This window comes from Tachyglossus aculeatus, chromosome 17 (assembly GCF_015852505.1).
Source record: "Tachyglossus aculeatus isolate mTacAcu1 chromosome 17, mTacAcu1.pri, whole genome shotgun sequence".
NCBI classification, from domain to species: Eukaryota; Metazoa; Chordata; class Mammalia; order Monotremata; family Tachyglossidae; genus Tachyglossus; species Tachyglossus aculeatus.
This window is the reverse complement of record NC_052082.1, coordinates 22,602,708-22,618,979: the sequence shown is the minus strand read 5'-3', so window position 1 is coordinate 22,618,979 and position 16,272 is coordinate 22,602,708.

The following is a 16,272-nucleotide window of genomic DNA, read 5'->3' as shown; positions in this document are numbered from 1 at the left end:
ATATTCTCCCTGCTTTCAGCCTACAGCACTTGTGTTCGGATCGGTGATTTATTTTAATGTTTGATTCCCCCTCTAGACTGTAAGCTCCTTGTGGGCAGAGAATGTGTCTACCAACTCTGTTCCATTGTACTCTCTCAAGTGCTTAGTACAGTGCTCTGTGAGCAGTAAATTCTGAATAATTGTCATTGATTGATTGCCTTGTAGCAGAATTTATCAATAGAAACAGTGGAGCTGAGTGGATAGAATACGGCCCTGGAAGTCAAAAGGACCTGGATTCTAATTCCAGTTCTGCCACTTGTCTGTTGTGTGACCTTGGACCGGTCACTTCCCTTCTCTGGGCCTCAATTGCTTCATCTGCAAAATGGGGATTGAGTCTGTGAGCCCCAGATGGGACAGGGACTGCATCCAATCCTATTTGCTTATAGAGGTCATGAGTTCTAATCCTGGCTCCACCATTTGTCAGTTGTGTGACTTTGGGCAAGTCACCTAACTTTTCTGTGCCTCAGTTACCTCATCTGTAAAATGGGAATTAAAACTGTGAGCCCCACGTGGGACAACCTGATTACCTTGTATCTACCCCAGCACTTAGAACAGTGCTTGGCACATAGTAAGCGCTTAACAAATACCATCATCATCATAATCATCATCCACCCCAGCGCTTAGCCTGGGGCATACTAAGTGCTTAAAAAATACCACAACCAAGGGGAAGTAGGAAGGTTGTTTCTGCAGGGTCTGACGATCTTGGGCTAAGCACTCTAGTGCTTAACACAATTCTTACATGTAGTTGGTGCTCAATAAATATCCTCATCAGACATTTTTGCATTTTTGCAGATGAGGAAATCTAGATTTATAAAGAATAAGTGATTTGTTCAAAGTGACAGAACAGGCTATGAGCAAAGTAGGAACTAAGGTTCATACTTCTGAATCCCAGACCTATGACTCTCCACTAAATCCCACTGCCTCTTTTCCTTTGAATGGTGAAGTCTCTAGGCGAAGGTGAAGAGTGAAAGAGCACATGGATTTAAGTCAAAGGACGCATGTACATTTATAATGATAATAATTATGGTATTTGTTGAGCACTTAGTATGTGCCAGGCACTCTTCTAAGCATTCTAGGCCCAGAGAAGTGAAGTGACTTGCCTGAGACCACACAGCAGACAAGTGGCAGAGTTGAGATAAAAATGTGTATTTTGTGTTTTGGAAAGCTTACATATTTACACAGCGTACATAAGTTAATGAAGGGTAAGCATTAGACTCTAGAATGAATTTTCCTCTTTTTCCCTCTGGGAATGAAAATTGTATCGATGTCCGAGATTATTATGATAGCTAAAAATGCCAAGGGGAACTCTTAATTTCTCCTTTGTTCCTCCACCATTGTCCAAAAGGAGGAAGGTGAGGTTAATCCTTGGATCCGGTAACCTCAGCTGATAGAATCTTGAATTTACATTGGAATTTTAATTTTTCCAAAGCTTTTTCACCTATTTTTAAGAGGTTCCTCTTGTTTTGGTAAGACAAGCGATTTACTGAAATTTTTCAAAGGAGGAAACTGAATCATTAAGAGGTTAGAAGTCTTGCTTAAGGTCACACAGCAGGCAGGTGAAAGAGCTGGGAACAAAAACTAGTCCTCCCGTACCATGGAATAAGGTATATTTAGTACTGTGTCTCCAGGGTGGTTTTATCATGAAGCAATTGTGACCTGGATTATCCCTGCATACGTGTACCCATTGTACATATGATGTTTCAGTGACAACTGTACATTTTCAGTATCATTGCCAGCAGCGTACCAGAGTACCAAAAACAGTGACCTAGATGAAGTTGGGCATGTAACCTAACTTAAATGCTGACATTTAGTTAGGCTTTCAAATGTCAGAACATCAGTGATTTTGCTGGCATTGTTATGAATGTCAACGATTACTGCCGTCTTGGACAAAGTGTACCATAAACATCCCTGCATAAGCTGAAATACCACTCTGGTATTTCAGTGTGCACCCAGAGAGGGGACACTTGATGTGTTTTACCCTTTACAAATCAGACTCGGAAATGATTGATATTACACAGGCTTCTCTGCCGAACTGAAAGCAGAAAAATTGATCAGTGGGTGGTATTTATTGAGTGCTTACTGTTCGCAGAAGAGAACCATATTAAGGGCTTGGGAAAGAACAGTACACTAGAGTTAGTAGACACAATCACTGCCCACAAGGAGCTTTCATTCTTGAATAACAATAACTGGGGTATTTAAGCGCTTTCCAAGTGCCAGTTGGCACTTGTACTAGTCACAGGAGTAGATACAAGATCATCAGGTCAAACACAATCTCTGTCTCACATGAGGTTCACATTCTAAATAGGGAGAAGAGGTAATAAGTCCCATTTTACAGTTGAGGAAACTGAAGCACAAAGCAGTTAAATGACTTCTACAAGGTCACACGGCAGGATTAGAATAGAGGCACCTTTCCCAGGCTGGTCCTTTTTCCTCTAGATTATACTTTTCTTTGGGAAAGTGGAAGTGTTTAAAATGGCAGAGAACAGGCAGGTCTTGCCCTAGGCAGCTAACAGAGAAATAAAAAATGGCTAAACACAGACTTTCATTCATTCATTCAATCGTATTTATGGAGCGCTTACTGTATGCAGAGCACTGTACTAAGCGCTTGGGAAGTACAAGCTGGCAACCTATGGAGACGGTCCCTACCCAACAACGGGCTCACGGCCTAGAAGGTCTTTAGAAAATCTCATTCAACATCCAAAGTGAAGGACTTCTTTCACGGAGGTCTTCTTTTAAGATGTCTTCCTTTCTCATGCCTATTTCTTCATTCATTCATTCAATCATATTTATTGAGCGCTTACTGTGTGCAGAAACTTGGGAAGTACAAATCAGTAACATATAGTGACGGTCCCTACCCAACAAAGGGCTTACAGTCTAGACGGGGAGACAGACAACAAAACAAAACAAGTAGACAGGTGTCAATGTTACTTCTCTGTTTCTATCTCTCTTTACACGTCTACTGCTAATCCTCCCCTCCTATGGTGAAGTGGGACCATGTCTAATTCTCACTGGTGTAGTTTTTGCCCAGTGCTTAGTACAGTATTTGGCACACAGTAGATATTAATAAATACTACTGAATGAAGGAAGGAAGGTATAAAAGAAGGAAGGAAGGAGGAAACAACTAAAATATAGGTGGACAGAGAAGTTATGAAGGTAAGTTCAGCGGTATGAAATTCTTCTTATTCAATCTCTAACATATCCCTAAAAATCCAGACCCATAATCCAGGAGAGATGACTTCCAGCTGGATGTAGAAAGGCTGTAATTCCTAAGGTGAAGGACCTTTGACTTCTTTGACTCCCTGAAGAGACAGGGGCGTGAGGATTCATTCATTCATTCAATTGTATTTATTGAGCGCTTACTATGTGCAGAGCACTGTACTAAGTGCTTGGGAAGTACAAGTTGGATGTAGAATCCCGAGGAATTCCCGAGCCTGAGGCCAGACTATATCTCTAAGCCTTCCCCTGTGTCTCCTCTCAGCTCAGCTCACCCCAACCTCATCCTTGCATTTGTTGTAAAGCCTCCACCAACAGAGCACATCCTTCTTCACATCCAGATAGGGAAAAATCAGCCCAGCCAGGGAAGGTTCTTGTAGTAACCTGACCAGTGGTCTTGAGATTTGTACTCCCTGGAGGAGACACTACTATTCCACTGTGGATGCCACCCTTAGGCAACCACAAAATGTTACTCTGCACTAACCACTCACCTACTTTCCTGTGCCCCGAGGACTAGAGCAGTCAGTGGGGTGGGTGGAACAATCAATCAATCCAAGGTATTTACTGTGTGCGGAGCACTGAACTAAGCACTCTTTTTTAATGGCATTAATTAAGCGCTTACTATGTGCAAAGCTCTGTTCCAAGCGCTGGGGAGGTTACAAGGTGATCAGGTTGTCCCATGGGGAGCTCACAGTCTTGATCCCCATTTTACAGATGAGGTAACTGAGGCACAGAGAAGTTAAGTGACTTGCCCAAAGTCACACAGCTGACAATTGGTGGAGCCAGGATTTGAACCCATGACCTCTGACTCCAAAGCCCGGGCTCTTTCCACTGAGCCATGCTGCTTCTCACTTGGGAGAGTAAAATACAGTACAGTTGATAGACACGATCATCTAGACGATCATCTAGATCATCTAGCTCACTATGGGCAAGGAACATATCTATCACTTCTGTTGTACTCTCCCAAGAGCTTAGCATAGTGCTCTGCACTACCTCAGTTCCCTCATTTATAAAATGAGGATGAAGACTGGGAACCCCACGTGGAACCACCTGATGACCTTGTATCCTCCCCAGCGCTTAGAACAGTGCTTCACACATAGTAAGTGCCTAACACATGCCACCATTATTATTCTCTGGGCCTCAGTTCCCTCATCTATAAAATGGGGATGAAGACTGGGAGCCCACGGGGGACCACCTGATGACCTTGTATCCCCCTCAGCGCTTAGATCAGTGCTTGGCACATAGTAAGCGCTTAACAAATACCATTATTATTATTCTCTGGGCTTCAGTTCCCTCATCTATAAAATGGGGATGAAGACTGGGAGCCCACAGGGGACCACCTGATGACCTTGCTTCCTCCCCAGCGCTTAGAACAGTGCTTCTCACATAGTAAGCGCTTAATAAATGCCACCATTATTATCCTCTGGGCCTCCTTTCCCTCGTCTGGCAAATGGGGATGAAGACTGGGAGCCCACGGGGGACCACCTGATGACCTTGTATCCTCTCCAGCGCTTAGAACAGTGCTTCGCACATAGTAAGCGCTTAACATATGCTATTATTATTATTATTATTATTATTATTATTAAAGCAGTGCTCAGTAAATGCCACTGATGTTGATCCCTGCCTACAAAGATCTCTCAGCCTAGAGGGCAAAACAGACAGTAGACTAAATTACAGAAAGGGAAAGTGGCAGAGTAAAGGATATCACAGAAGTGCTTGGGCCTGGAGGTGGGGTGGATGGATATCAAAGTGATTGGAGCATGCAGACCCAGGGGGCAGAGGTGCCACAGAAGGGGTGCTGCAGAAGAGGGGGACCTTAGGGTGAGGAAAAAGCAGGGGCTCCTGGATAACCACAAACCACCAATTTTCACAACCCTAAAATTTGGGAATCTTCATTGTCCAGCTCTTTGCTGGTGACAGCTTCCCGGCACCTTTCTCCAACCCAGACAGCTGCCAAGCCATAGTTTAGGGCCATGCCAACTCTAAAGTGCCTCTGGCCTCCTCCCCTCTGCAGCCCCTAGGCTAAATGCCAGGCTGATGGTGGGAAGAGCAGGGGAGCATCCCAACCCTGATGAGGGGTGGGGAGGGATATTAGGAGGAAGGGGAATAGTCACAACAACACTCCCCACGGGGAGTAAACTCTTACTGGAACCTTGATGATACACCTCCAGCCTGAGGCCATTAATCCTGAGGGGCGAGGAGCAGGCCAAAGCACACTTCAATTCCCATTATTCAGGCTTAGTTTTAAGGCTTTTTAAAGGGGGCTAGAAGCTAATGAATGTCAAGTGAGAAACAAAACTTTGCACATCTTATGATTCCACTGTGGCACAGAGACGAGAGCCCGCTTTTTGCTGGGTTCATGGATATGGGCCTTGGGAAGAAGCCACTCCAGTGTGGAATAGGTAGCCAAAATGGTGGACTGTTCTCAAAGTCATTACCATTTTTAATGCCAAAGAGCAAGTTCAACTCGGTCAATCAATTGATGATATTTATTGAGGAGCAGCATGGCTGAGTGGAAATAATAATAATGATGGCATTTGTTAAGCACTTACGATGTGCGAAGCACTGTTCTAAGCACTGGGGAGGATACAAGGTGATTACGTTGTCCCACGTAGGGCTCACAGTCTTAATCCCCATTTTACAGATGAGGTAACTGAGGCTCAGAGAAGTTAAGTGACTTGCCCATGGTCACACAGTGGACATGTGGGGGAGCAGGGATTAGAACCCATGACCTCTGACTCCCAAGCCTGGGTTCTTTCCACTGAGCCACACTGCTTCTCTGAAAGAACACAGACCTGGAGTCAGATGACCTGGTTGTAATCCCGGCTCCTCTGCTTGTCTGCTGTGTGATGTTGGGCAAGTCACCCAACTTCTCAGTGCCTTAGTTTCCTCATCTGTAAAATGGGGATTAAATCCTACTTCCTATTACACAGACTGTGAGCCCTGTGGGGACAGGGACAGTGTCCCAACTGATAAACTTATAATAATAATGATAGCATTTGTTAAGCGCTTACTATGTGCAAAGCACAGTTCTAAGCGCTGGGGCGGGGGGGGATACAAGGTGATCAGGTTGTCCCACGTGGGGCTCACCGTCTTAATCCCCATTCTACAGATGAGGCAACTGAGGCCCAGAGAAGTCAAGTGACTTGCCCAAGGTCACACAGCAGACACGCGGCGGATCTGGGATCCGCAGACAGGTGGTGGAGCTGGGATTAAAACTCACGTCCTCCCAGCCCTAGGCTCTTTCCACTAGGCCTCGCTGCTTCTCTGTTTTGACTATCCCAGAATTTAATACCACCATTATCATATTTATTATTACTGAAGAAGAGCACAATTGTCCATGGTGGTTTCTGTGGCAGTTTGATCATCCCTTTACTATTCTATTTATTTTATTTTGTTAATATGTTTTGTTTTGTTGTCTGACTCTCCCTTCTAGACTGTGAGCCCGGTGTTGGGTAGGGAGCGTCTCTATATGTTGCCAACTTGTACTTCCCAAGCTCTTAGTACAGTGCTCTGCACACAGTAAGCGCTCAATAAATACGATTGAATGAATCAATGAATAAACTTGCATCTTTCCCTGTGTTTAGAACAGTTCTTGGCACATAATGCACAGCAGATACCATAATTATTATTATTTATTCAGACTTTACTAAGGGCAAAATACCTTACTAAATGTTTGGGCAAGCACAGCAGGCTAATTATGGTATGTATTATGCACTTAGATGTCAATCACTACACCAACTACTGGCATAGATACAAGATAATTAAATAGGATGTAACCCCTGTCCCATCAAAATCTAAGAGGAAGGGAGAGCAGGTATTTTATCCCTATCTCCTTTATCAGAGAGATCAAGTGACCTGCTTAAATTAACAGAACAGACTAGGGGCAGAACTGGGATTAGAACTCATTCTTTTATTTTTTTTAATGGTATTTGTTAATCATTTACTAAGTGTCACTCATTGTACTAAACACTGGGGTAAATACAGTTAATCATGCTGTACACAGATCATGTCCCTTAGGAGGCTCCCAGTCTTAATTCCTATTTTACAGATGAGGTAACTGAGGCACAGAGAAGTTAAATGACTTTCCCAAGGTCACACAGCAGACAGTGCTAAGAATGGGATTAGAATGCAGTTCCTCTGACTCCCAACCCTGTGGTCCTTCCTTTAGGCCATATACCCTCTTACTTGAGACCCAGAGTCTCAAACTCTTAAGGCAGAGCAAAATCTAGGCAGCAGGGGAGTCCCAGAAATAAAGCCAAACAGCTTGCTAAACTTCAATCTACATGGAAGGTCTACATGGATTGTCAGCTCCTCCAGAGATTCGAATAGTTTGTATTCTAATGACAACACCAACAGAAAATTTACTTTCTGTCTAATTTGTTCAATTTATTTCCATTGCTACTTCAAATAATTTTCCTGGAATAGATATGATTTTGTTTTCTTTGAAAGGTAATAATTCCAATTAACCTGTCAGAGGTAAATTCATTGAGATAGCTTTTCAAGACTTAATACTTATTCCCACATAAAAAATTGTTTTTCTCCCGACGGTCCTGCTGATTCCAGTCCAGATAACTAAATTCTGCCATTTTTTTAAATGGCATTTATTAAGCTCTTACTATGTGCAAAGCACTGTTCTAAGCACTGGGGAGGTTACAAGGTGATCAGGTTGTCCCACGTGGGGCTCACAGTCTTAATCCCCATTTTACAGATGAGGGAACTGAGGCACAGAGAAGTGAAGTGACTTGCCCAAAGGCACACAGCTGACAATTGGTGGAGCCGGAATTAGAACCCATGACCTCTGACTCAAAAGCCCACACTCTTTCCACTGAGCCACGCTGGATCATGAGATCCATTTGCTGCTGGTCTTGTCCCCAGATTTGGTCATGCTCTTATACAGTAAAGTTAGTAAAATGGGGATTAGGATTGTGAGCACCTTGTGGGACTGGAATCATGTCCAACCTGATGGCCTTGTATCTACCCCAGTGCTTAGTACCATGTCTGGCACATAATAAGTGCTTAACAAATACCACCATTATTATTATTAGTATAGCTGAGAGGAGACAGAAAAAAAAAGCAGTACTGAGAAAAGCTGTCTTTGATCACCCTCTCTCTACTGGGCTCTTGTGCTGTGCTGTTGCCAAAAGAAAGTCTCAGAGCTGCTGGAATAATAGGGTTTAAACGACAATACTGAAGGGCAGAATCTCTGTCACTATGTGGAGCCCTACAATTGTCATAATTCAAATGGAAGGAACTAAAATAGGCATTCTTTGAGTACACCCAAGAAGCTTCCAGAGTTGCAAAGAGTTAGCGTACATTTTCATGCATCCCTGGATACCCACCCAGCTTCAGTCAGAAGAGGAATAGTGCTGGCCACCGTGGGCTGGGGGTGGAGGGAGAGAGAGAGAAAGAAGGAGAGTGAGAGAGAGAGAATATCATCATCATCATCAATCGTATTTATTGAGCGCTTACTGTGTGCAGAGCACTGTACTAAGCGCTTGGGAAGTACAAGTTGGTAACATATAGAGACAGTCCCTACCCTGCAGTGGGCTCACAGTCTAAAAGGGGGAGACAGAGAACAAAACCAAACATACTAACAAAATAAAATAAATAGAATAGATATGTACAAGTAAAATAAATAGAGTAATAAATATGTACAAACATATATACATATATACAGGTGCTGTGGGGAAGGGAAGGAGGTGAGATGGGGGGATGGAGAGGGGGACGAGGGGGAGAGGAAGGAAAGGGCTCAGTCTGGGAAGGCCTCCTGGAGGAGGTGAGCTCTCAGTAGGGCCTTGAAGGGAGGAAGAGAGCTAGCTTGGCGGACGGGGAATATATGAGACTGACTGAGAATTCCACAGGTTCCAAATGAGTAACGTTCAGGAGCCACCCATGGGGAAATCCCTGGAGAATGAGATCTGAGTAAGCCTGAAGCTGAGGAAAGGATCCTCAGGAGTAGACCTGAGACATGGTGAACATATGGGAGGGCTTAAAAACTGTTTAATTAAAATACTCTCAGGCCAGTACCTTGGCTAGTTGTCTTCTAGAGAAGAAAGGAAGTCACAACATGTGCATATTCATCAGAGAAGCAGCTTGGCTCAGTGGAAAGAGCATGGGCTTGGGAGTCGGTGGTCATGGGTTCAAATCCCAGCTCTGCCACTTGTCAGCTGTATGACTTGGGGCAAGTCACTTCACTTCTCTATACCTCAGTTACCTCATCTGTAAAATGGGGATTAAAATTGTGAGACCCACATGGGACAACCTCATCACTTTGTATCCTCCCCAGCACTTAGAACAGTGCTTTGCACATAGTAAGCGCTTGACAAATACCAAAATTATTATTATCTTGGCTTGTATTAAGCATACTACATGGTAAAGCACTGTATTAGGTCCTGGGGTATATACAAGTGAGTCAGGTTGGCCTAGGTCCTGCCCTAATGTAGGGTTCACAATTTAGAAATGGGAAGAAAGCTGACATTTTGCAGATGGAGAAATTTAGGCCCAGAGTGGCAAGGTGACTAGCCCAAGGTCACACAGCAGGATGGTGGCAGAGTTAGGGTTAGAATTAAGGTCTTCTGTTTCCCAATTCTATGCTCTGTCCACCAGGACTTGCTGTCTCTTCATGCTGCATATCATCAAGAAAGACTGAAATTACTATTTCCCCTAATAATGATGATCATGGCATTTGTTTAGCTTACTACGTGTCAAGCACTATTCTAAGCACTGGGATAGAGACAAGTTAATCACGTCGGACACAGTCCCTGTCCCACATGGGGCTCTCAGTCTAAGCAGGAGGTAGGACTGGTGTTGAATCCCCATTTATCTGAGGAGCAAACTCCACTCCCTCTTATTCAGTGTTGCTTATGCTTATGACTGAACAGAATTAGCCTGTTCCCTGCAGATCACCAAAATGAACTGCAAATTAGGTGGAGAGCATCAATGGAGAGCAATATGGAGAAAAATGGACCTGTCCTGTCCACCTTCTGGAAATCTCTCTCTGGCCTACTAGTGTACACTAAGAGGGCAAGGGACTCTGGGTGCATAAGATAGAGACTTGGTGCTGGACATGCCATTTCAGGATTCATTGTTGGCTCTCAAGGAGCCATTCCTTTGCTCTTCTTGTCAGTTTCCTCCCTACGAGACCCTGGAATCTGTCCAAATGATATGCAGGCACATCCATCTCGATGATATTTCATTTATATATTCATTTTGGGAAATTGCCCCCATCCTTCAGGCCTCTGGGCACCCTTACAAATCAGAAGTGAACCGTGACTAAGTGGTCCAGGAATGCACACTCAGAGGAGGGTGCTCTGAGCCTGCAGCCCTGGGGAAAGTTGACACCATCATGCCCATCCTGCCCATCAGCCTAGGGGAGGGGAAGAAGCTGGAAAGACAATGGAAGAGAGAGAAGCAGGCTGCCCAGGGTAAAGTGAAGAGAAAAATTTGCTCTGGCCAATCAGGACTCTTGATTATGATGATGGTATTTGTTAAGCGTTCACTATGCCAAGCACTGTTCTAAGCACTGGGGTAGATCCAAGTTAATCAGGTTGAACAAAGACCCTGTCCCACATGGGGCTCACACTCTTCATTACTATTTTACAGATAAGGTAACTGAGTCACAGAGGAGTTACGTGACTTGCCCAGGGTCATTAAGCAGACGTGTGGTGGAGCCGTTATTAGAACCCAGGTCCTTCTGACTCCCAGGCGCATGCTCTATTCACTAAGCCAAGACATAGCCCATCCTTCTCAAAGGGGAACATGCCCCCCGTTTGTCTGCAGAGCTCCTGGAGCTAGGGTTTTATGGCAGAGAGATGGTTGCAGAGAGATGGTTGAGGCAAATTCACTCCCAGCCCCACAAAGAACTCCATCAGGGCACATTTGGGGATCTGAACCCCAAGACTTTAGAACAGAGTTCCCTTCAGGGTCAGACTAGCAAATGACTACTATGGCAACCTTCCCTGATCAGATCCATCCTGGAGAAAAAGAATGTCCTTCAGACTGTTCCCCATCTCCTAGCCTTTCCCAAATAGTGCCAGCTAATTCACCGAAAGTTCTCCAGGTAATTCACTCCCAAACATCCCATGTCTGAATAGATCAGTGCCTCTAAGGGGCAGGGTAGATTTTGGAGGAGTTGACTGTTGCCTTCCACCCATGTGGGTTCTGTAGCCAAAGGCCAAATGCCCCAAATCCCTTTCCAGAGCAACTATGAGGTTCCCCTCCAAGTTCATGAGTTTTCACAAGGACAGATGGCACAAGAATCCTCTTGATTCATTCAGTCATATTTATTGAGTGCTACTGTGTGCAGAACACTGTACTAAGTGCTTGGGAAGTACAAGCACAATATCCCTTGATATTAAAGAGAAACCCAAATACCTATTCTCCATTTAGAAAACACTAAAGGCACATACAATCTTAAATCTCCCTTAATCAGGAAAGATTCTGCTCACAGTGTTTCCTAGGGTAAAAATTCCAAATGCGTGTTATCTGTCAGAAGCATTTTTTTTTAAGGTTTCTGCCCATTTTCTATCCTACGTATGTGCAAACTGACTTGTAGGTCACTATTATCAGCTGACCAGCTTCGACTAAAGTGGTATAGGGGGTCTGGCCTGAGCTCAGTTATTAACCTTGTTATCAATTATCTTGTTTGGTCTTGGCAGAGAAACACCAAACCTGAGATGGAGGCATGCACCAAATTTTGAAGGGCAAAATCAGAATTTACAGTGATGATGATCAGATGGACAAGGGAGCAATGGCATTTAGATAACATTTTAATAAGGCTGAGAGCACAGTAGTATACCAGAAGAAGGAAAATAAACTGTATAACTACCAAACGGGGAACACTGTCTTTATTTTGGGGTAAGCAGTGTGGTTTAGTGGAAAGTGCAGTGGCCTGAGTCTGGAAGTTAGAGGATGTGGGCCCTAATCATAACTCTGCCACTTGTCTTCTATGTGACTTGACTTCTCTGCCTCAGTTTCCTCATCTGTAAAAAGAGGGTTTGGTTCTTGTTCTCTCTCCTTCTTAGGCCATGAACCCAGTGGGTGGGAATGTGACTGGACTCAATCTGACTACACTCTATCTACTCTGATGCTTAGTACAGTGCTTGGCACATTGTAAACACTTGACAAATTATTATTATGGAGCTTGGGTCTGGCAGTCAGAAGTTCATGGGTTCTGATCCTGATTCCACCACTTGTCTGCCGTGTGGCCTTGGACAAATCAGTTAACTTCCCCGTGCCTCAGTTACCTCATCTGTAAAATGGGGGTTAAGACTGTGAGCCCCATGCAGGACAGGGACTGTGTTCAAAATAATTTGCTTGTACGCACCCTGGTGCTTAGTACAGTACCTGGCACATAGTAAGCACTTAACAGATATCATTATTATTAATATTAATGGTAGTAGTAGAATTAAAGTATGGCTGAAGTTCAGCACTTAGCATAGTGCTTAGCACATAGTAAGTGCTTAACAAATTCCATTTAAAAAAAAGATTCAGGAGTCATTTCATGAATTGTATTTGTAAAGCAATTACTGTGTGCAGAGCTCTTGGAAGAGTACAACATAACAGATTTGGTAGACACATTCTGTGCTTCCAGTGAGCTTACAGCCTAGAAGGGGAGACAGACATAATTATAAATAAATAACTTACGGGTGTGTGCATAAGTGCTTAGAGGATGAAGGAGGGGTGAAGATGGGAGCAAATCCAAGTGCATGGGTGATGCAGAAAAAGTGTGGCAGAGGAAATGAGGGCCTCATCAGAGAAAGCCTCTTAGAAGAGATGCGCCTTCATATCGGAAAACCTTCACAGTAAAGGCTTAACAAATACCATTAAAAAAAAGAACCAGAAGTCGTATAGTATCATCAGTCATATCAATCATATTTATTGAACGCTTATTGTGTGTAGAGCACTGCAGTAAGCACTTGGGAGAGTACGGTATAATAAAACAAGCTGACTATAAATCAGGAATGAAGACTTGTGTTTACTAACATTAACTTGACATTTAGGGGCACAAACAAGAAAACAGAATATAGAAATTGTGAGGTTATCCTCTATATTCATCAGTAGTTAGCTCCTTATTAGAATATGTTGTTTATTTCTGGGCAGTTTGAGAAGAATTTGGATAGGGTTCAGAGAACTGTCAGTAGGATGATTAATGAGGATACAGTTAGGGCTGGTGAAAGCAACTGGGATTTTTCAAGCTATATCAAAGAACACTGAAGCGTGATTTAGCAGTGGGCTTGAAGAATGCTTCCCCTGTAGCAGCCTGCTGTGTAAGAGTGCAGAATTCTGACCTGCTTTAGTTTTCTGGGTAGTGTGGGGCAGACTCTACTCCTGTCCAGAAAAGAACCTGGCTTCTGTATGTGAAGGGAAGACAGATTTGAGGGAATAATAGAAGCCTGACAAAATCTTGGCTTTCAGTATTATGTTTACAGGTAGGGGTAGAATACGGTTGAAATGCATTCAGAACACAGGAAATTGGGTGGTAGGAAAGTAAGTGTGATTCTGAAATGTAGCATAACAAAACCTGGAGGAGCTGGGTGCAGTATGTTATTTGCACTTCAAAATTAACTTCAGCTTCTTTCGATGTAGAAATGGAATACATTTCTGTTGTTAAGCGTACAGAAATGGTCTTGCTTTTATCCACGAAGACGGAGAAAAGTACTCAGAAAGGGTCTGCAGTAATGTTGCATAGCAACAGAAAGCTCCATTGCACAATTTGGTTATCATTCTTTGTTCTTAAAATTCCACACTATGGGAAATTAACCCCGCTCTCTGGCTTACAATGCTTAATTTATGAAATGTGGTTGTTGGATGCAAATAGCAGTGTGTAGGCACTTACAGCCTCAATAAAGGACGGCAAAGGACAACAAAGTGCAGAATCAGGGTTGATTTCAAGAACTGAGTCAGCGAGGGCAAATCCTACTCTGGAATTCTGGTCCTATGGACCTGGGCCACATCTTCCCTGCCACCTGAGTTCCCTTCTCTCCCATGGCTAGAGATCATCCCTACCCTTGACTCCTCTGCCGAGAAATATCCCTGTTCCAGAGGTCAAGCAAGCTCTGATTCATAGCAACAGGGCAGGAGAGGACGATCAGTAGTTTTTATTGAGTGCTTACTCTGTGCAGAGCATGGTATAAGTGCTCGAGAGAGTACAGTAGAGTTAAAAGACATGATACCTGCCTGCAAGGAGCTTGCAATCTAGTGAGAGACAGACACAAAAAGAAATCATAGGTAGGGAGAAGCAGTGAAGTTTCATGATATGGATTCATTCATTCAATCGTATTTATTGAGCGCTTACTGTGTGCAGAGCACTGTACTAAGTGCTTGGGAAGTACAAGTTGGCAACATATAGAGACCTATGTTACATGGGGGGGGGGGGGGGGTGAGGTGAGTATTCATGTGCTTAGAGGATGAAGATCCAAGTGCCAAAGTGATGCAGACGTTTGGGAGTGGCAGTAGATGATGAAAAAGGAAAAGTGCTCACCTCTTGCTGGCACCTTCCTTTCTGTCTCTAACTGCCTCCCCGTTTATATATGGGAAAATGTTCTCCCTAGCTTCAAGGCCCTTCTGAGGTCAAACCCCTGCAGGGGACCTTCCATGATTAAGCTCTTGTCTCCCACAATTTATCCTCCCCAACTGCTGCTTAAGCTTTTCGTTGCTCACTCACTCCCACTGTAGCACTCATATCCCCATCAATACATTTTTATTGCTTCCTCCTACTTAGAATTTATTATTGTGTCTGTCTTCTCCACTAAATTACTAGCTTCTTGAGGGCAAGGATCATGTCTGCTAACTCTATTATACTCTCCCAAATGTATAGTACAGTGCAGGTTACAGAATAAGTTCTTCATAAATACTGTGGATTGATCAGTTACCTGCTTGCTTGCCCCCTCACCACATCCCCTTACCTTCCATATTTATTCTTTGACCCCACAGAGAGACATGGGCTATTGTGGGTGGCAGATAACTTGATTCAGTCTAGCCAACTGAGGGGTTTGGGGTGAGAAATCCCCGGATTGTATTCTGATGATGATGATGATGGTATTTGTTAAGCGCTTTCTATATGCCAAGCACTGTTCTAAGCACTTGGGTAGGTACAAGGTAATCAGGTTCTCCCACATGGGGCTCACAGTCTTAATCCCCATTTTACAGATGAGGTAACTGAGGCACAGTGAAGTTAAGTTACTTGCCCAAAGTCACATAGTTGATAAGTGGTGGAGTCCGGATTAGAACCCATGACCTCTGACTCCCAAGCCCAGGCTCTTTCCACTAAGCCACACTGCTTCGGATCTGGTGGCAGGGTGGAAGAAGAGCCTCGCTTCAGACCACCACCCAATATATATAGCTGTTCTGTTAACTACAATGTCATCCATGATGCTGCTTAATCAGCTATTACATATTAGAGGATCTTATCTTACAAAGAGCAAACTATCAGTAAGAAATTTGAATTTCTGAAGATGAAAAATGTCATTTTTGCCTTTCCTGAACTTCTCTGGGTTACTTTCTCTGTTAACATTGGTATATACTGTAGGATTATAATATAGATTCCTGAATCTTTTGGCTACAAAAATACTTGTTGTTATATAATTTATGCAATTACAGCATCTGAGTAAACAAACATTGGGCTCATTATAAGAATCTCCATTTACTATTATGTCTATATCCATATGCATATGTCTTTCTCTCTCTCTGTCATATGTCTGTTTCATTTCAGAATAGTGCTTCTTAAAGTGAAATCCTAGCAAATGTGTAGGGGTAGTTTAAAAGATCGATGTGTGAGTGACACTGTTCCTCACTGAGTGCACGTAGAAATGCCTTTTTGTGTTGAGGTATTTATCCCCTAACAGATACCAGGTCATTACCTTCTTCTACTCTGTCTCACCAACAACTTCTTGCTCACACCCTCCCTCCTTTCTGGAATGCTCTCCTGCTTCACATTCAGCAGACCACTTCTCTTCCCATTGTCAAGGCCCTTCTGAAATGATATCTCCTCCGGGAGGCCCTCTCTGATTCATCTAA